Source organism: Doryrhamphus excisus, linkage group LG9, assembly GCF_037039965.1.
Source record: "Doryrhamphus excisus strain RoL-2023G ecotype Guam linkage group LG9, RoL_Dexc_Guam_v1.1, whole genome shotgun sequence".
NCBI lineage: Eukaryota > Metazoa > Chordata > Actinopteri > Syngnathiformes > Syngnathidae > Doryrhamphus > Doryrhamphus excisus.
In genome coordinates, this window is record NC_136365.1 from 10,452,923 (window position 1) to 10,474,485 (window position 21,563).

At 40.9% G+C, this 21,563-nt stretch overlaps 1 long non-coding RNA gene across 1 annotated transcript in view; it reads right to left on the minus strand.

Moving 5' to 3' along the window:
• LOC144899813 (uncharacterized) overlaps window positions 1–13,784 on the minus strand; it is a 64,757-nt gene extending 50,973 nt beyond the window's left edge. Inside the window, exon 1 of the long non-coding RNA XR_013628112.1 lies at window positions 13,672–13,784. This is a non-coding gene — a long non-coding RNA (uncharacterized LOC144899813). The remainder of the gene's footprint in view (window positions 1–13,671) is intronic.
• Window positions 13,785–21,563: the final 7,779 nt, after the last annotated feature.

Sequence of the window (21,563 nt, forward strand, 5' to 3'; positions counted from 1 at the left end):
TAGAAGCATAAACCTGCATGAAGGTGTGTGTGCTGTGGTGTGGAAAGCGACATGTGCATGTGAAGGTGTTCAGGGTTGAGGCATTAAAATCAGTCTTTCTTGCTCCGAGAACACAAAAGTGTTATTAATTTTCTCAAAGGAATCAAAGGATCCAAGGCTTTTTTGCATTATGGAAGATGCGCATAACTGAATGGGAAATAAGCTGCCTCCTCCAGTGGCTGGGGCAAAATGCAGATTTCATTGTTGGGAGGGGAATGAGAGGTGAAACAACAATGGTACTGCACAACAATTGCTGGGGACGCCTGTTTGAGAGACCTCATTTAGCAACGAGCCAACATTCCAAGTTGGGAGACAATGACCTGCTATGCTTCCCTCCTTGCAAAACCCGACACACACACAGACACACGCACACAGATTTTCTTCTGTTTTGTGCCATTGTTGGATTTGCAAGGAAAGACAAATCAGCAGAGATATTAAGATATCAACATGGCGTGTTGCATAATGAATCATTGTGCCATTTGCATGGGATAATGATGGCTCTGATTGTCAGGGGGATTTCATTACTAATCCATTTTACTTCCGTCAAAAGATATTGTTATATGTTTCCATACAATTTCCAAGTTAAAAGTCAAGATAGTCAGCTATTTTTTTAATGTTAAAAAGTCAGTACATTCACACAGTTTAACGTGCATGTTAGACAATAAGTATTCTTGCTGAAATTATGATTTCAATTTAGAAAATGTTAACAGGAAAAGGGGAAAGGGGTAAGAAAAGGGAAGAAAGAAAGCTACGAGAGGAAAAGTGGAGGGAAAAGATGTTTGGTGACGATTTGTGTGTGCCTAATCACAGACAAATACATTTTAACACTTTTCTGTGCGCTTTGGAAAGTGTTCCCACCTGAGACTCTAAGTTTATATTCAACTTCAACTAATATACATGGTCAAGTACCAGTACTGCATATCCTAAAGAGCTCCTAGTACCCTACCAACCTAATAGAACACTGAGTTTTCCACTTAGTCCTAGAATTTTTAGAATGATTTTTAGAATGAATCAAGCTCCTCTGTTATGGAACCATCTCCCCAACTGAATGACCAGACAGACACCCTCTCTCTCGTCAAAAGTAAACCCATGCATGAAACTGACCCTCGCTGAGAGACACCCCTCTATGTTCTGTGGACAGAGACAGACACTCTCGTGTCTAATCTCAACCCAAACAGTTGAGACAGAAGGCCGCCTGGGTTCTGAATATATAATATAAAATGATAAAAAAATAAAACAAATGCACAGCAGCGATCAATTTGACGAAAAAAATCACATAAAATAGCAAGCAAAGTGACCGAAATGTTGTTATTTGTTTTTTTTTCTCATTGGTAAAAAACATTCATCTTCATTACAGCTACAGCAGGACTATACACTCTGCCAACATAATGACAATGGCCAATTCCATACTCCAGCAAGGTGTACTTTACACTTCTTTTTAGAAGGGGGCACTTTCTGCTGTTCTCAGCACATGATTAGGGGAGCTAGTGGCAGCAGCACAGGTTGGGGTCAGGTCTGTAAACATAGCAAAATGAATTGTAAGCACTCAGAAAACAAGCATCTGACACCATTTTTCAATCCATCATATTTGCCAGCAGGTGTGAAGTTAATAAATGGGGAGAAAGCCATATATCTGCTAAGCAAATTAAGCAAGTATAGTTGGTCCCCTTTAAGGAGTAAACATGAGTACAAAAGTACTCACCAAAATGTTGGAGAACTGCTTCCTACTTGTTCAGTGGGTGCCGATGTGTTGGCAGTAGGGGTTTTAGCCTATAAAATATTTGAATTGTAATTATTACAAGACTCATATCATACCTATCTACAGTATAGTGTGTTTATTACCGTATGAGCCAAAGGAGAGGAATGAAGATTAGCCGCAGCAAGACGGAGTATATACACTACCGCTCAAAAGTTTGGGATCACTTGCAAATGTCTTTGTTTTCCAAAGAAAAACACATTTTCATGCATTTCACAAATATTTTTTTCCATTTCACAAACAATTAAAATTAATCAGATGATTTTCAAAGAACGATCTACATTTTTGCATTGAGGCCTACTATCAACTACTGTCAGTCCTCTGCATCATTCTCATGGTGGCTAAGTTAATCCCAGTTACTCCCTTCAGAGAGCAGCACAATCTGGGTCTAACAAGGACAGAAAAAGGAGTGGGAGGCCCCGATGCACAACTGTGCAAGAAGACAAATATCTGAGAGTGCGTCACCTGGCAGCTACACTAAATAGTACCCGTCAAACACCAGTGTTAGTATCAACAGTGAAGCGGCGACTTCAGGATGCTGGACTTCATGGCAGGTTTGCCACGAAAAAATCATATCTCAGGCTGGCCCAAAAAATTTTCAAGTGATCCCAAACTTTTCAGCGGTAGTGTATGTGTGAATGAAAGGCACCCAAGTGGAAGAGTGAGGTTACAGGGAGAAAAGATGCAGAAGGTGGGGAATTTTAAGTACTTGGGGTCAACAATTCAGAACAACGGAGAATGTGAAAAGGAGGTGAAGAAGCGTGTGCAGACAGGATGGAAACGGGTGGAGAAAAGTGTCAGGCATGGTGTGTGATAGAAGAGTTTCAGCTAAAATGAAAGGAAAGTGTGGTGAAAACTGTGGTGAGACCATCCATGTTGTTTGGTCTAAAGACAGTGCCACTGAGAAAAAGAGAGGAAGCAGAACTGGAGGTAGTGGAGATGAGGATGCAGAGGTTCTCATCGGGAGTGACCAGGATGGATAAGATCAGGAACGAGTACATCAGAGGAACATTTAATGTTTAGAGGCCTTGGAGATAAAGTCAGAGAGGCCAGACTGAGATGGTTGGGACATGTCCAGAGGAGAGATATATTGGTAGAAGGATGCTGCCAGGTAGGAGGCGTAGAGGAAGACCATAGTGGAGGTTTATGGATGTAGTGAAGGAGGACATGAGGGTAGTTGGAGTGAGAGAGACAGATGCAGAAGACAGGGTTGGATGGACGCGGTTGATTTTCTGTAGTGACCCCTGATTGGAAAAGCCGAAAGGGAAAGAAGAAGAAGAAGTATGAGCCAGCGTGACTTTGTCTGTGTCGCTCCTCTGGTCATTATATTTGGTTTTACATTGCAGCAAGTGTTCTTCCACATCTTGACATAGTAAACTTAAAGAAATTAACATTCATATTATAATTCAGTGGGCATTTTGGTAAATAGAGGGAATAACTGTTCATGTCAGTCCATCGTTCAATGGGCATGCAGGTGAACTGAAGTAGCAAATTGCAATTCACCATAATTAATATGCAATACCATGCACAGTATGCACGTACTCTCACCCTTCATATAGAGTACATGCCATCATATAGGTATTTCAATGATTATTTCTGAATACATTTGATCTTGTACTGATTTATAATGAAATAATTAATAATGAAAAAGCTTAATACGTGAACTGGACTCAATACATTTCAAAATATTGCATACAAGCATTTCATTATCCTCACAGCACCAGCAAAAAAACTTGTGAAAAGTTAAATACTCAACACGTCCAGTTCAGGTGGAGCAAATACAGTTATGTACAGTGCCCTCCAAGAGTATTGGAACAGTGAGGTTAATTCCTTTGTTTTTGTTGCAGACTGAAAACAACAAAAGGTGAATATGAGAGCAGAGAGCAACATTTCAGCTTTTATTTTCAGGTATTTTCATCTGGATCTGATCCACAACTTAAAAAATATGACCTTTTGTTTGAACCCGTCCATTTTAGTAATGGAACATATAACTGAAAGGTGTGTCCGATTACATTTTTGATCAGGTCAGTTTGGGTATGATACGTTTTGCCTGGGCAGACTGCATTTAGAGGTGAAAACAACATGAAAATCAGAGCAGTGTCTATGGTGTGAAAAGCAAGGAATTGTGAATCTGAACATTTCTCATAGCCAGTACAACCATTTGGAATGTCCTAGAGAAAAAATAAACCGCCTGCGTAGTCAGTAACAGATGTGGAACACATAGACCAAGAAAAACATCAGCAATTGATGATAGTATCTGCAGAGAGCAGGAGTTAAGGTGTCACTATCTACTGGTCATAGTCTCCATGAACAATAATACAATGGCTACACCAGCGGATGCAAATCACTTGAATAAAAAGGCCAAAACGTACAAAGGTGAGCATAAAAAATTTGGTGACAAAAGTTTGATGGATTAATATAGATTTGAGGCTCATCTCCAGAGTGTAAAGGTAACTATAGGGGTTTTATTTCATATCAAGAGGGCTCTAATAATGTTAAAAACCCTATTTAGAAGGTCAAAATATGGGTTTCTGTGCTCTAACGACAAAAATATTTAATTTATAAATAAAGAATCCAGGGCGGCACGGCGGTTGAGTAGTTAGCGCACAGACCTCACAGCTAGGAGACCAGGGTTCAATTCCACCCTCGGCCATCTCTGTGTGGAGTTTGTGTTCTGTGTTCTCCCCATGCATGCGTGGGTTTTCTCCGGGTACTCCGGTTTCCTCCCACATTCCAAAAACATGCTAGGTTAATTGGCGACTCCAAATTGTCCATAGGTATGAATGTGAGTGTGAATGGTTGTTTGTCTATATGTGCCCTGAATGAATAAATGAATGAATGAATAAAGAATCCTACGAATGAATGAATAAAGAATCCTACCTCAACCATTCATGAAATTCAACCAATCATGACTCGTCATTATACTGCATGTGGATCAGACAATGACAGAAGACCACAGGCTCTCCCCACTGATTTTCAGCTGTTCCAATGTTTAGTCAGCTTAAGCTCAATGCTTAAATTTGCTGTGAGGTTCTGTGGACTCCACATTTTTAACTGAACAGTTTATCTTTATTCCCGTGTGAAGGTGGCGATAACATTTATTTAATCTTCAGTAAATGATGTTCCTTTTGGGATTCAGGCAGGAAAATTAAAACAGTGTTGCAAATACCCCCTCAGAGATATCGTTTACAACTATTACACACAACAGACGGCAAGTTCAAGTTTAGCTTTTATTCTTTTCTTAAACTGAAACGTGGCCCAATTCAATGTGACAGCTGCCAGGAAAACTAACATGTTTATCAAAGAGTGTAGTTTACCTCACTCGGATTTGGAGGTTCAGTAAGCAATTGTTCTTATTTCTCACCTCATTTGCTGCTAATAATATCAATTGTTGCAGTCTTGAAATCCTGTGAACATGAAATGTGGTCTGAGACAATATGCTTAAATTGGGTCGTATTTGAGTTTTTGACATTGCCCCCTCACTCAAATATTAATTAAGTAATTAGCACGGTTTTGTGGCCTATTATTAGCCAAAAATATTAACAAGTCGTATGTAGTATGTACATGTACAGGTATATGTGGTATTCTACATGGGTTGCTAGGTGTCAGTAATGTTACACTGATGAGACCTGACGTGACATTACATTACCTTAACTTGCACTGCATGACGTCAGCGACTTCCAACATGACATGGTGAAAAAAACTCCTATTACATGTGGAAGTGGTACATTTTTTTGCTTACTTCCTTAGTCCTTCTTCCCCACTCAATTTCAAGCTGTTCACTAGATTTAGAATAAATTATACTAACTAGTTTGGTTGGTTGCCATGTTTAAAGTGGAGGCTGTCTCTTATGTCCCTGCACAGATTACATCTCATGACATTTTTTACTTTGGAGAGACTGGAATTCAACAAAACCTCCTCATTTTTAGGTCAGACAAACAAACTGAAGAATACTATAAAACCCAGAGTCTTGTTTACAGTGTTGTTTGAATTGTTAATGGGTGCAATGGCCATCTGTGACTTTTTTTTTTTAACTATAATGGCAGTCTGTGTATATACTTGTGTAGTTGTGTGACAACAAGGTGCTAATGTTAGGGATGAGTGAGTGAGAAGAAATTGCTGCTTGGTTTTTCACTGACAGGGAGAGACAGAAATAGAGAATCAAAGATGGAAAGCAGGATCAGGGGATGATGAGAGTGTTTTGATGCTTAAGCTTTAGAAGTGTTTCCATGTCTTGTCACAAGCTATTGTCTTCATACTGTAGCTCTAAAATCTCATTACTCCCCATGATGAGGTAACAAGGAATGAGGACTAGCCAACCGGCACAATTTAAATATGGTACATCAGGGCAGATTCAAACTGACTGTAGAATCTTAGGTGACGTGAGGCAAAGACAAAGCGTTACTCGATCTGCTCAAATCAAATCATCAAGATTATTAAAATTGTGATGCTGTGGTTTAATTTCTTTTCATAATTCAATACTTTTACAACCTTCTTGTTGCGTGTCAGTTTCTGTTCTTGTTGTGAGTTGCTTTTTCCTCGTGCATTTTGTTACGTGACTTTTGGACTGTTTTTCTGACTACTGAATTTTGCAATGGCGGTCTAGTGGTTAGCGCGCAGACCTCACAGCTAGGAGACCAGGGTTCAGTTCCACCCTCGGCCATCTCTGTGTGGAGTTTGCATGTTCTCCCGGTGCACGTGTGGGTTTTCTCCGGGTATTCCGGTTTCCTCCCACATTCCAAAAGCATGCTAGGTTAATTGGCGACTCCAAATTGTCCATAGGTATGAATGTGAGTGTGAATGGTTGTTTGTCTATATGTGCCCTGTGATTGGCTGGCGACCAGTCCAGGGTGTACCCCGCCTCTCGCCCAAAGACAGCTGGGATAGGCTCCAGCACCCCCGCGACCCTCGTGAGGAAAAAGCGGTAGAAAATGAATGAATGAATGAATTTTGCATTGTGGACATTGGGTTGTTTGTTGATGCCCACAGTTGGACCATTGCTTGGTGTAGGACATCGTAGACTGAAGGAGACAGGAGGGTTGGCTAGCTCGCAGATTAGCTGGCTGTTGGCTAGGCTAACAGCTGTTGTTGCTACAATTTGGTGAAGGTTATGTGGGTTTTGAGGATAGAAAAAGACTGGAGTGTTTTTTGGTGTAGAAGAGCAGAGTGGCCGAGTTGGAGCAGTACACCCAAATCAATGCCCAAACTCATACCTGACAATGGGAGTAATTCGGTGAGCTGGGCCACGGATCAACTTCACCACCTCAGCGTCGAACAGTCCGATCAGCTTAGCCAAGTCTTCCAGAGGTTTGATCTGTTTGCTGACAACTTTAGTAAAGCGCCTGGACATGACCCGAGTTGTCACAGTCACAGTAGCGCAGTCAAGTAGGCATCATGGTAAAGAAACACAGCCTTTGACTCCTTAGACTTTTATAAATTCAAGGCCATCTGTGAGTTTGATGCATAGTTGATGCCCCGGATTGATGACCTGCTGGAGAGGATTCATCACCACCTCCAACCTTTATAAGGCCTATTGACAGGTGCCCTTGGAAGAGGCCAGCAGCCCTCCACACCACCTTGCAGACACCTGCAGGCCTTTTTCATTTCACGGTGGTGCCCCATTGACCTTTATGGACCTCCTGCCACTTTCCAGAGGACGATGGAGTGTGTGTGTGAACTGCACCGCTGCCTACCTGGACAATGTAGTAATATACAGCTGGGAGGAGCATCTGAACCACCTGAGCAGAGTCCTGTGCCAGATCCAGAAGGCAGGACTGAAAGTCTACCTGGCCAAGTGCCAGTGGGCCAAGGAGGAAGCCCAATACCTGGGCTATTGGTTGGGACATTGATAGGTCTGGCCCCAGCTGAACAAAGTGGAGACCATATTAGTCTGCCTGTGGCCACAACAGGACCATCGGGAAGTGCGTCACTCGGTGGTACTTTTCCCTTCAGCCATAAACAGTTCCAGATTTGACATTGAGCAGGAAAGGCTAACATTTTGGGAAACTACCTCTCCAGATTGCCACACATCATCAAAGTTGGAAAAGTTGGAGTGAGAGCAACACCCAGTTATTGCATAGTGTACCCCAATCTATGCCCAGCAGAGCGTGTGCTGCGAGCACACTGATACATGCACACACACACACAGCAGTAGAGCTGCTAGGACTCACCCCCACCATCCCTAATAGACTGCAGCCCCATCTTCCGTGTCTGGACACCTTGTTCACCCATCGTACAGTCCAGGTTGCACACTGGATTACCGACATTACCTACACAAAGCTACACACACATGCCAAAGACTTACATATGTACCTCCTTCAACAGCGTGCTGTCATCTTCTGCCGCCTAGTTAAAAGCGGCTCTTCTTGGGGTCTGTATTTGTAGCCTACCCATTGGTATATACCCTAAAATATACAGAAACACTAATTTCACTAATTGGTATGCCGACAGGAGGGTATAAAATGGGACCTCTTCCCACTGAAGATTGGTGGCAGTGGGTTGGAGCTGGATGTTGGTGGAAGTGGAGCGTTACGCTGGGCTCACACTGACTATGGTGCCGCTCAGATCCCGATCCAGCACAGACTGCCGCAAAGTGCCACTCACATTGACTCTGATAGATTCAGCGGCAAGCTCTGCTCGGGCTGCGGAAATCCACAGCTTGACCAGAGAGCGCTCCGACGTCTGCAGCGTCTGAAAAAAAGATAGACCCCAAATGTATTCTTTCCATTGTGCTGTACGGCCTCCATAGCCAGAGCTGCACCGCATAGAGTTTGTGTGAGCCTACAACAGGGATTTCAGTCTTGCAGAATGCTGCCAGAGGCTGCACTTTTTTTTTTTTGCCTTGTGTACTCCCACCAGAAGTAACAATTGAGCTATGATTTATTTTTTAACATATGTTTTTCAGCACACCTGTGACGTGGTTTCTGATTTAGAGGCTGCATGATTAGGGCCTGGAGATATCAACCATGAAAATACAGGACTATATTTTGGGGTTGACATTGTAAATACAACAATGCCCAATATGATTAACATATGGAATAAAAATGTGATATTTACAGGTGTGTCTCAATAAATTGGAATATTCTTCAAAAGTTATTTTTTAGTAGTTCAATATATATTCACTACACACGAAAATATTTTAAGAATTAAATAATTATGATAGCGACACGGCGGTCTAGTGGTTAGCACGCAGACCTCACAGCGAGGAGACCAGGGTTCAATTCCACCCTCAGCCATCTCTATGTGGAGTTTGCATGTTCTCCCCGTGCATGCATGGGTTTTCTCCGGGTACTCCGGTTTCCTCCCACATTCCAAAAACATGCTAGGTTAATTGGAAACTCCAAATTGTCCACAGGTATGAATGTGAGTGTGAATGGTTGTTTGTCTACTATATGTGCCATATGTCGCTTGAAGACGGCTGGGATAGGCTCCAGCACCCCCACGAATGAATGTTCAGTTGAAGAACTGTGTTGTTTGTCTATATGTGCCCTGTGATTGGCTGGCGACCAGTCCAGGGTGTACCCCGCCTCTCGCCCATAGACAACTGGGATAGGCTCCAGCATCCCCCGCGACCCTCGTGAGGAAAAAGCGGTAGAAAATGAATGAATGAATAATTATGATGATTATAGAACTGCTAATAAAAGCCCAAATTCATGCTGGAGCTTATCCCAGGCAAGCGGCGGGGTGCACCCTGGACTGGTCACCAGCCAATCACAGGGCACATATAGACAATCAACCATTTACACCACACTCACATTCATAACTAGGGACAATTTGGAGTTGCCAATGAAGCTAACATGTTTTTGGAATGTGGGAGGAAACCGGAGTACCCGAACTAAACCCACACATGCGCGGGGAGAACTTGCTAGCTGTGTGGCCTGCGCACGAAGCACTCAGCCAACCCAAATTCAGTGTGTTGTAAAATTGTGACAGTGGGAATAAGTCCTTTATGTTCAATACTGTAAACTCTTATGATGCTGAAACAGATTCTGCATTCAGCAAGTTGCAAAGGAGTCCTGAGCCATTAAATTGTTTCTTAGTCTGCAATACAATATTCTCTTTCATTGAGATGCACCTGTATCAACTATTCCGTGGCCTTTGTCAAAACAGAAGGCACAGAGATCTACTTGTATAAAGGTACTGTACCTGTTTTGTGTAACAATGGATTCAAGTACATTTTTTGTAATTCGGAAGATAAAGCAGGCAACTGACCCACCCCCTCCACTCAACCTTGAGCTTTTTTTCCCTGCATACAGTATATTTTACATCACCATCATCTGGCCGCTGATGACTTTTATCACACTCCACCTGCAAATCACAGATCATTGCACTATATTTCATTATTTGAATCAAGGAGGCACACTGCACCAGGTGACAGAAATGGTTTATGGACTTCTAAATCATTGCAGAATCTGCACACAACACTGCCTTTAGCAAATCGATATGAAGGATTAACAATCACTAAAAAGTATTATAGACTATCAATTAGCCTGTTCTGTGTAAGAAGACGGAGTTCCTAACACTAAGAAACATTTGAGAGTCAGATTTATGGGAACAACTTACAAAATAAATAAATCCAATGTTTAATGGACTTTTCACAGCACCTTGTAACTAGTTTAGGGTAAACAAACATTTTCACAGGTTCGTGGCCTGTTTTCACATCCTGTGCGGGCCATCATAATGATGAAAGTGATGAAAATGTTCTGTTTTTCATTGTTTTTCACTAAACTGACTGGCATATGGTATGTGACGTTGCCAAAAAGTCACAAAAAGGCAAAGAAAAAGCAAAAAACTAAACATAGTATGCAAGGTTAAGCATGTGACGCTTGCCAAGTTGAAGTCTCCTAAAACGGGGACATCATCATAATAAGTGTGGTTTAAATTCCTTTCTATGACATCAGAGTGTACGGTTTCCGTCTGCAGATATTGCTTTCATACCAAAACCAAACAAGCATTTGACCTCAGGGTCCTATCATTTGAGTATCTCATTGCCAGGGTGACTATTCTGGTTTTCGGAAATCAAAACATGGACACCCTAAACAAGTTAGCATTCGACGTCATCATTAGTTTCCATTCAGTTCAACACCAATATGCAGAATGCAGACAACATATTGAGGCTACATAAGTAGAATAAGAGTAATAAGCATAAGTCAGTCTAGTTATTAATAAGAGTGACTAGACTCAATTATGAGACTTGCGCTTAGCTGTCAACGGTTTAGGTGTCATGGCATGGCTGGTGGCCCAAATGGTGACAGTGGAATGAGGCTCAACAAAATGGTTCAATGACCAAAATACTGGTACACTGGGGAAAGTATTGATCAAAAATACAAAATACAGTCTGAGAATGTACCCAAATAAAACAACAAATAAAGGAGCAGAAACCATAGATAGCAATGGGAAGACTCACATGAGATGAATGATGAGATCAGGGCAAAACACAGTTGTAATGCTGGTGTGACCATGTCAAGTGAGAAAATGGAAGAGCATCAGAATCAGAACACAACATACAGACCGTGACACTTTAAGACCTTATACGTTATTGTTGGCATTACTCCAGCATTTGTATTTTCACTCAAACTGACCTGAAATCACCTTTGGACAATCTCTGATTGATTAAAGCAACTTTTGGTTCAGTTTAAAGAAACAACTGAACATTCATTCGTGGGGGTGCTGGAGCCTATCCCAGCTGTCTTCAAGCGAGATATGGCACATATAGACAAACAACCATTCACACTCACATTCATACCTGTGGACAATTTGGAGTTTCCAATTAACCTAGCATGTTTTTGGAATGTGGGAGGAAACCGGAGTACCCAGAGAAAAACACGCATGCACAGGGAGAACATGCAAACTCCACACAGTGATGGCCGAGGGAGGAATTGAACTCGGGTCTCCTAGGTGTAAGGCCTGCTAACCACTCATACACCATGCAGCCCCTCAACTGAACATGAGAGGTCAAAAATTATAATTCAGATGCATCCAGCACCCTTGAAATACTGTTGCTATTGAGAAGTAACCACCAGAAAATTACATTTATTGTGACCAGGGTCACGGAAAATGCATTGAAAAGAAATAATGTAAGCAGGCTGCAAAGGAAGAGTCAAACAAAGCAGTGCTCATCAACAAAATAGTATATTCTGTTTGCTACCTATAGGTAGATTTTACACTTGATCCCCTAGTACCCATATTGGATACGAGGGACTCAGAAGCCATGTGGCTGTGGCAAAAAGATGGCCTTGTTCTTTTATCACCTTGTTAGGCTGAATGGACTGGCTCCCTCATACTTGTCTGAGCTACTGACTGCTTATGTTCCCTCTAGAAATATGAAATGGTATACCCGTATAGCGCTTTTCTACCTGCAAGGCACTGAAAGCGCTTTGACACTGTTAACACATTTGCCTACTGATAAGGCCGCATCAGGAGCAACTGGGATTCTGTATCTTGCCCATGGATACTTCGACAGGATGGATTTTCAGGGTGGGAGATGACCACTCTACCAACTGAGCCATGTCGCCCCTATGTGGTCCAGCTCACAGCTCCTTTAACCACTCCTAGATCTAATCTTTAATCTCAGGGTGATAGGGCCTTCTGAGACTTTGGAGTGGTCTACATTAGATACATTAGATCTGCACAATCAATGGAGAATTATATATCTTTATTGAAATTTTACTTTTATGGGATGGTTTTTAACACAGACTAACCTGGGCATTGTTTATTATATATTATTGTTTTTGAATAGTTTTATTACTGTAATTTCCGGACTATAGAGCGCACCTGATTATAAGCCTCACCCACTACATTTTTAGAGGAAAACCGATTTTGTACATACACAAACCCGCACCTGTATATAAGCCGCATGTGCCCACATTAAAACATGTAAACACATTTACAGAGAGAGTTTTCAAAGTTTTAATAATATAACCTAACAATAATAATAATATAACTTCCTGCTTTTATTACCTCTGAAAGCTTTTTTTTTGTCTTTTTACATTGCTCCAGTTCTTCCCGCTGCCGTTTCCAGCGTCTCACCATCGATTTGTTTATGCCAAGTTTATGTGCAGCAGCTCTGTTTCCTTCTTTATCGGACAGCTCGATTGCTTTTAGCTTGAAAGCTGCGTCACATGCCTTTCTTTTTGCATTTTCCATGATGAGGGTATGTTCACGCTAATTTAATTTATGCACAAGACAAGAAGTTACAGTCTTCCTCGACGCATATATTCCACCGGTCTTAATCTTACCTTTTCTACTCGAGAGCCCCTGGCGGCTGTTGGAAAAATTAAGTAAATTGGCCGCATCACTGAATAAGCCGCAGGGTTGAAAGTTTGGGGAAAAAAGTAACGTCTTATAGTCCGGAATTTACGGTAGTAATTTGTGCATTGCTTTTACCTTTGGGTTGTGCAATTAATTATTAGGTGGTGTTTTATTGGCTCCTGGGCAAAAAAAGCACTTTGGGAAGTTAACTATTGACCTTGACCTTCTTTATCCCATTGTTGTTCCGTCCAATGGCTTCAGTTACTCCCTGTTGTCCTTGTTTGAGTCACCTTCTCTCGCCTCTTTGTTAATTGACTGATGGTATATTTTTGTTCTATCCACTGACCGATTTTCGGTCTGTGAGTCTGAGATTTGCCACTTAAGTCCTTGGGGGAGCGTCGCAGGAGGCCTCGGTGTGCACTGCATACTGTCTAGCAGCATTGTAAGTACTGTACATTTAATGACTGTATATATTGCACATCAGTTGTGGCACCACACAGCCTCTCGCTGTCTAAACTAAACGGCCAACAGGACCCCTCCAAAAGAGGTTCATTCATTCATTCATTTTCTACGTGCTGGAGCCTATCCCAGCTGTCTTCGGGCGAGAGGCGGGGTACACCCTGGACTGGTCGCCAGCCAATCACAGGGCACATATAGACAAACAACCATTCACACTCACATTCATACCTATGGACAATTTGGAGTCGCCAATTAACCTAGCATGTTTTTGGAATGTGGGAGGAAACCGGAGTACCCGGAGAAAACCCACGCATGCACGGAGAGAACATGCAAACTCCACACAGAGATGGAGTTTGAACCCTGGTCTCCTATCTGTGAGGTCTGCGCGCTAACCTCTAGACCGCCGTGCCGCCCCCAAAAAAGGTTAAGATTTTAAACTGATCCATCATCAGTGTAGTCTACCTGTCGCCCTGTCACATGGAATAACCCCCAGATTCCCTAAATGTAAGACACTTAGGCAGATCATGCTGGTTTAAATTGCAACAAACCTTGTGACTTAGTGGTTATCATGTCGGTCACACAGTCAGGAAACGGAAATAATCAGGTGAGGAGGGAGGCTGCGTCAGCACGGCAACGTTCTCCCCAGCCAGAAACTGTCACATGCTCAGGGCATTGTGAGTAAGAATGTTGTCATGATGTAGCAGCCATCAGTTGTCCTGCCACAACGCTCGCCTTTTCTCGCAGATTGACGGGAGGAAACTCCGCAGGATGTCTTTGTCGACGTGCCGGTTGATCGCCAGGCCCTGCAGCAACAACTTGCAGTGAATTTTTTAACATAATATTGTGGTACATGTTTCCCTCATCCATGCTAAACAATGTGTGTCACGGGACGTATGAGGAGAGGTTTAAAAAAATTCTCCAGCATCACAAACAGCCACCACATGCAAAGTGAAAGCCAGCTAAAGAAGCTCACTGTGGCTATCAGTGAGCCAATGGCCTTTGACAAACACGTTTAGGGATGATAGATCTAGCTAATGAGGTCTGGCTGAGGAAATTACTCACCTTACAGCCACTAACAGCCTTCACAAGCGCTCGAGGCAGCAGATAATTCAGGGAGATGGGGGTTTCACTTGTCTGGGATATTACACAGCAAATTAATTGAATGACCCTTCAAAGGCGTAACAAATTGCCAGTTAAACATATTAAATATCACAGTTTAATATTGAAAATGTCAGCTTTCTAGGTGTCTTATAAGTCATCTGTAAGAATGCACATGAGTGACTTCAGGTTCAACTAAAAGTACACCAGCACTTGAAACAGCTGCTGCCATTTCTGAAAATTAGATGGAAAAACAAAAGTACTTGAAAATGCAGATTTATTTTCATATTAAATTTGAACAATATTATGGTCATGGGTCTTAGATAAATCCCACCTCCCACACCCTGACAGCATACCACTGCTCTAGTTACTATAATTACATAAATGTATATACAGTGTATTTATTTTAGGTATAGTGATGTTTTTACATGCTGACACTGTGCTCACTACCACAAATACTATTTGTGATATTTACATATACCATACTGTAATGTGTCATGCAGGATTGGACCTATACTGCCGGCCAAATATTTTAGAACACTCCAGTTTCTCTGGAGGAAAAAAAAACTACGTTTTTGTAAGTGTTAAGATGGTCTGTCTCTCTTCCAATTTTAATTCAATTTTTTCTTGCCGTTTTTGTAGCAACAAATGACTTTCTCAAGTACAGTGCTGATGACCATGTGCGTATAGTATGTTTTTATGCAGACAGAGGGGGTTGTAAGTCTTCCGGAACTTGGGAATTAATCACACCTTAGCCATAGCCACCCATTCAGGTTCTCCATTTGGAATGGCATGGAATGGAATGGAATGGCCTTTATTGTCATTATACAAGATGTACAACGAGATTGGAGAGCTTCTCCTTTCAGTGCAGTAGTCAAGTTTAAAAAAAAAGTATATAAAAGTAGAGTAAAAAAGACAATTAAATAAGATATATACAAGATATATACAAGATATCCAAAATATACACATAGTATTGCACAGGAGCATATGCAGGAGCAGACATATTGGTGATATATTAATTTTAGTGCAATGATCAATGGGTCATAGTGCAAATAATGACTGGTGTATACAGATGAGTAAAGTCACATATGAGTGTATTGTATTGGGTTGTTAAATAAATAAATATGATTGAGGTAGTAACAGAGGCAGTGATGGAAATATTGCACATTTGCATTATGCTAATGACCGGGTACGTTGTATGGGGAGAACTGTCCATGTTTTTGTCCTTAATGCTTGCTTCATCTCAAGCATTCAGACCACAGAGGTCTGAGAGGTGTGGCCTCCTACAGTGGCATTCACTAAAGCCAAAAGGACACAGCAAAACACATTTAAGTCATGATTAAGCAAAAATAAATGTTTTTCTGTGATTCTAAAGTTGTTCATTTATAGAATGTAAAATACCATTATATCTTCATCATTGGAACATTACTACTTCTTCAGTGTACTGTGTGTACGAACGTCAATATTGATCCGCCAGTTACGTACATTATAAGAACTAATGCTGGTGTGTCGTGTGTCGTGTGCCCACTTTCTTCATTGATTTAGCACCTCTAGTCACACGTTTTATCCTCACGTGATTTTGTCGGCTAGGATTGCAGCTTCATGAAAGAGTCTTAGAAGCTGCAACTCTGTTAACCTCAATGAGTCATCTTACTTTGAGTTCATGTACTGAAATGTCAGTACCTGGGAAGGTAATCATTGGCTCATTTGTATTGATAAGCAATCAGTTTAAACCCCTGCCGAGGCTGAACTACATGTCACAGCACAAGTCATTGTAATTGCTTTTGTTAAAGTAGTCAAATATGTTGTTGGGTTTTGAAGGGAAAAACATCTCATTTTCTCAAAAGAGTGTGAAAAAAAAGGCTATATCACTCAGGACCAAAAAACCAAACCCAACTTGATGCAGGTCCTGTGAGTAATGATGAAGATAACTGCAGTGAGCTTTTCAGGAAGTGGGGGAAGATAACATCTCAAATGAAATATTTATTTGTGCTAAACACTCCAGTATCAGCCAAAACAAAGCAGCACTTGTCTACATAAATGCTGACAGTAAGCATCATGAGTTAACTCAGTTGGCTTTCATTTAGGCTGGCATATGTTGTTTTATCTGCTTCGAACACTTTGTGTTTTGTGGATTCTCAAAACAGAAACCCATAATGAGGTGTTATACCTCCACATAAAATTTGAAGTTATTTTTGGATATAATTAATATGCAAGACGACAAGTGCACAGAATGTATGCTGAATGCGGGTGGACTCTCATATCTCCTCTTCGTCCAATTCATCGAGAAAACCTGGCCTACTGAAAAGCTCTTTTACAATATCTCCAAATATTGGCTTCTGGCTTTTCCACCTGACATTATAGGATAGGCTTTTATAAGCAGTTTGCTTCTGCCTATGCCTTTTCAGTCATTATTATTCAACACATGAATTTTGATTTTGTGATTATGTTATTGATGTCAATATTGTGTACAATATTTGGTGTTGTCATGACTGAATAAACTAAACTAAAAAAAAAAAAAAAAAAAAACATTGTCTTTGATTGTGTTGCCCCTCTACCGCCTGGAGAGGGGTATGCATTGAAATCCTGTGGTATAGAATAAAGAAGACAATCCACGATGACTTGATGTATATTCACCCTCAGGATTTATTGTTCTTCTGTCGTTTTATCACCTAGTCTATACCACCATCGCTGCTAGTACCCGCTAGTGGACCTTGTATTACACTCACCAACAATGGAGATTTGGATTATTTTAGACACAAACAAATTTATGCATTTTAAACAGTTTTTTTTCCATGTTAACTTATTGTATCTTTTAATGTACTTTACAATTGCAGTGCCACTACAAAATATGGATCACTGTCACTTGTCCTTCGAGCTCATCGGTTGATTTGTCGGTTTCAGTAAGTTAGCTTTTTACTAGCTCCATTCTACGAATTTTTGAAAAATAGTATGGGGTTTCATGCCGGGCTGAATAAGGAGAAATTGCTGTTTACTGGTATTGTATTTTGCGTACAGAGCTGTCATTGTCACTTACTTTGGTTTGTTTCTTTTGGCTTACTGACTGGCTTGACTGAAAAAACATACTTGTGGCCAATTTTTTGTGTGTTATATCATAGTCACCACAAGGCATGATCATTAAATGTTATTATTGTGTTATTGTTGTGGATATGTCACTTTCTTGGCTTTGCTGTGAGTTCATGACTGCATGTGCTTGCATTCGGGTCCCAGAATGTAGTCTGGTTGTGAGGTGGCAGCCAAGTCATGTAGGTTTTAAAACTGTGTCAAAATCACCACTTCATTTCACTCATATTTTAGAGTTGTTTATATATCTGGGACAGCAGTATGATAAAAAAGGATTTATTGAGTAGGTACTTTCATTTTGTTATTGTTTGTTTCAAACTTTTTTGGTGTCATGAGCACTTTAATGGCTCATAATGGTGGATCAAATGGGTTACAATTGTTTTATACACCATACAGTACATAATAAATAATTAGTGTTCCATGAATATAATTTTGCAACTGGTTTCATAAGAGGGACTGGCTGTGAATGGAACAATGAAGTAAGACTACTTTCAAATTTTTCAACTCAATAAACAGGGACAGTTGACAAAGTCATTGTGTTCGTATTTTCCACCCCCCAAAAAGAACTGGTTAAATTATTAAAAGCCCCCAAATAATATGAAATTCATGTCCATGATGACTTTTTTTTTTCAAATTTCTGACCACAACGTTAAATGGCAATCGCAATAAATACATAGATGGACAATTATCCCCCAAAACAACTGAAGGCTCTGCTTTTGCTCTTACTAAACACTGAACATTAAAAATACATAAAGTTCACTCTTTAAAAATTAAATTATGAATAAACACAAATGTGGTTGCACAATTTTGGGTGCAGCAAATATGTTATTCAGTGTATGGGAGCTTACAAAATGCTCCAATTAATTTCCCCACATATCGACTGAAATTCATGAGAACATTGAGAAGGTGTGTTTGATAAGTGTGGCTGAAGTGTGCCTGGGGCCCGCATGTTTCACCTCTTTTGGCACAACTTGAGAAGGTAGTCTTGGGGATGGCACGGTCCCATGCACATGCACAACGTACCAGTCATAAAGAGACTTGATTGTAATGATAAGTGATAGAAATACAACACAGGCTGAAAACAACATGCAAAATTACCCAAAGGTCAAACCCACAGCACGTTGGCTGACCCATGACTACATTTGTGTGTCATTTCATTCAGGTGATCGTTGCAAAAAGGAATGACAATGGCACCCTCATCCCTTGCCACTTTGGGCTGCAAATTTCACTGCTTCACTCTATTACAGATTTTTAATATACAGGTTGTCTCTTATTGGTTTTAAAAAAAAGGCCTATCCAAGCAAATGTTGTGATTTTTATGCCAAAATTATGCACTTTCAAGCATAAAAATGGCAAATTGAAGTCTAATAAATACCGTATAGCAGGGGTGCTCACACTTTTTCAGCATGCGAGCTACTTTTAAAATGACCAAGTCAAAATGATCTACCCACTACAAAAATGCAAAACATCTATTTATTTTCCAATGTATTGAGGATTATTTGTACGTACAATGTATGTTGATGTACCGTACATAACCAAATGAGCCAATATTGCAAAACACACACTATTAACATTTTTTGTAATTACCTGAGTTTACTTTGATGACTTGCACTGAATTGAATCAGCCAGGGATGCATAGTCCGGACAGTAGCTGCTGATAGCCAGGTTAGCCAGGCAAACGCACTTCGAAAAAAACATTGTGAAAATAAAGTCCACCTCCCATTCCGTATGGAAGTGATATGTTTTTGCCTTTTTACTTGGTCCAGCTACTTCACTCATTTTAGTGACCATAAACTTTAGCGAGGGCTTAAAATCTGACGCAATTCGCCGACTAGCTTAGCACTTTGCATCGTTGTTTACGCATGAGCGGTGACCTAAAGGTCAAAATTCAGTTGTCATCTGATTGGTTGTCCTGTATGTCAATCAAGTAACGGGGATGGATGATAGGCTGACATCGTAAGTTCTGCTGCACTTAGAGACGTTGTTTGATTTGATTGGTCACCCGAAGGGCAACATTCAGTTGTCATCTGAATGGCTGCCCTGTATATCAATCAAGTGACGGCATTGATGCTAGGATGATATTTTTTTAATGTCACGCCGCGATCGACCAGCGATCGACCAGTACCACCTCCGTGATCGACCGGTAGGTCGCGATCGACTTAATGAGCACCCCTGCCGTATAGTATAAGGTATTCAGAAGATGCATTCAAAGACATTTTAAAACCCCGGTGTGGGCAAAATTTGGGGATGAGGAACTTTAATATTGTGTGCGGCTGCGTCGGACATCAGATGATGTGTGGCGTGTGAGCATTTGCGTTGCGCTTGAAATGGCCATTGTTGTAAACACTGATATCACACTCCTATAAAAGTACACTCCTGTAAATGCAGCTCTCCCCCCCAAAACCTTTGTGACCCCCTATAACAGTAATGCTACATAATAAAAATGATGGAACAAGAAGGCCGTGGTTCAAAAACACAATGTGCGTGCTGGCCAGCGGTGAATGAGGGGGGTCATTCATACTAATATTTGTTTCACACCTTTAGTTGATTAAAACGGATTGACAAAAACACTAACATTAAAAAGTATATAAATGTTCTCAATTCATGTTGCCATTAAGAGCCGTTTGCCGCCTCAGCTTGGGTGGAATGATGATGATGAGGATGATGAACAGCCCTTCATCAGCTTCACTTGGCGTGGGAACACTGCAGTCTCCCACCAGCTAAATGGGTGTTCTTGTCGTTGGATGAATGGCTCCTCAAGACAGGCTCTACCCTCCATTAGAGCATCAGCAATAGGATGTCTTAGGAATTCCTCTAGCACTTTGATCAAGGAGTCTCCAAACAGTAGAGATTTGTGGCTCCTCCTCCACTTGGTGGAGCTGACTGGCTTCTGGAGATGCAATTGGCTGCTGCACCGATTCTTTGAAGTGCTTCTTAAACTGCAATGTTGACATTGCCTAAAAGTTTTTTTTAAGGTGAACTCTATATGCAGTCTTCTCCTCAAACGGTCGCAAAACGGTGCAGACTTTTTTCCCCAGCTTCCATCTATCAACAGGTGCACTGAGAGGAGATGATGGCATATTTTATTTTAAGAATGTGTGTCAACAATGTTGAGTTCCATCAGTGGTGCACACTTCTTTGTTTAATCTTTAATTGGTACTGTGTGGACCTCGCTGCAGAAAAACCCACAGTAGTCTTTAACTTTTCCACAGTACTTTTCATGACCTCCCGGGCATGTCAAATGATCGGTTTATTGAATACAACAGACATGGGTGATTGGTCCACTTTAGAATTTGTATGGTTTGGCTGATGTTTGCAGCTTCTCTTCCAGTCTGCAGTCCGACATGCACAATATCATATAGTTCGGAAGGTCCATCACTCTTTAAAAATGACGAATGTATGTTGTGTGTTTTTGTAGTTTGGGACTGCTCCTTAGAGGGTACGGTGGATTTAACAAAACATTAGTACTCCATGGTAGAAAAGGCCTAAAAATCACCGCCAAGTACATATCAACATTGTGCTTTGTACATAGATGGGGTATAAACCATAAATATAAAGATTTGGGTTCAAAATTCTGTTGGACGGCTTATACTTGTGTTCGTGGGAACAGCATTGAATGCTGCAAAAATTGTATATTGACCACATGTGTAGGTTTGTAGTGGAACTGATACCGGTTCTTTTGCTCTTATTTTGTAATATTTTCTTTGTTGTTCCGTTCTGTTTCTGCACCCTTGCACCCAACTGACACTAAATTGTTTTCTGTCTATTTACTTCAGATGGTAGCATCCTCTGCTATTGGAGCATTGTACTTGTTTTGTGCCTACTGTGTATGTTTTGTGACATATTGAAACATGTTGAGAATTATTAAAGTCTTCTA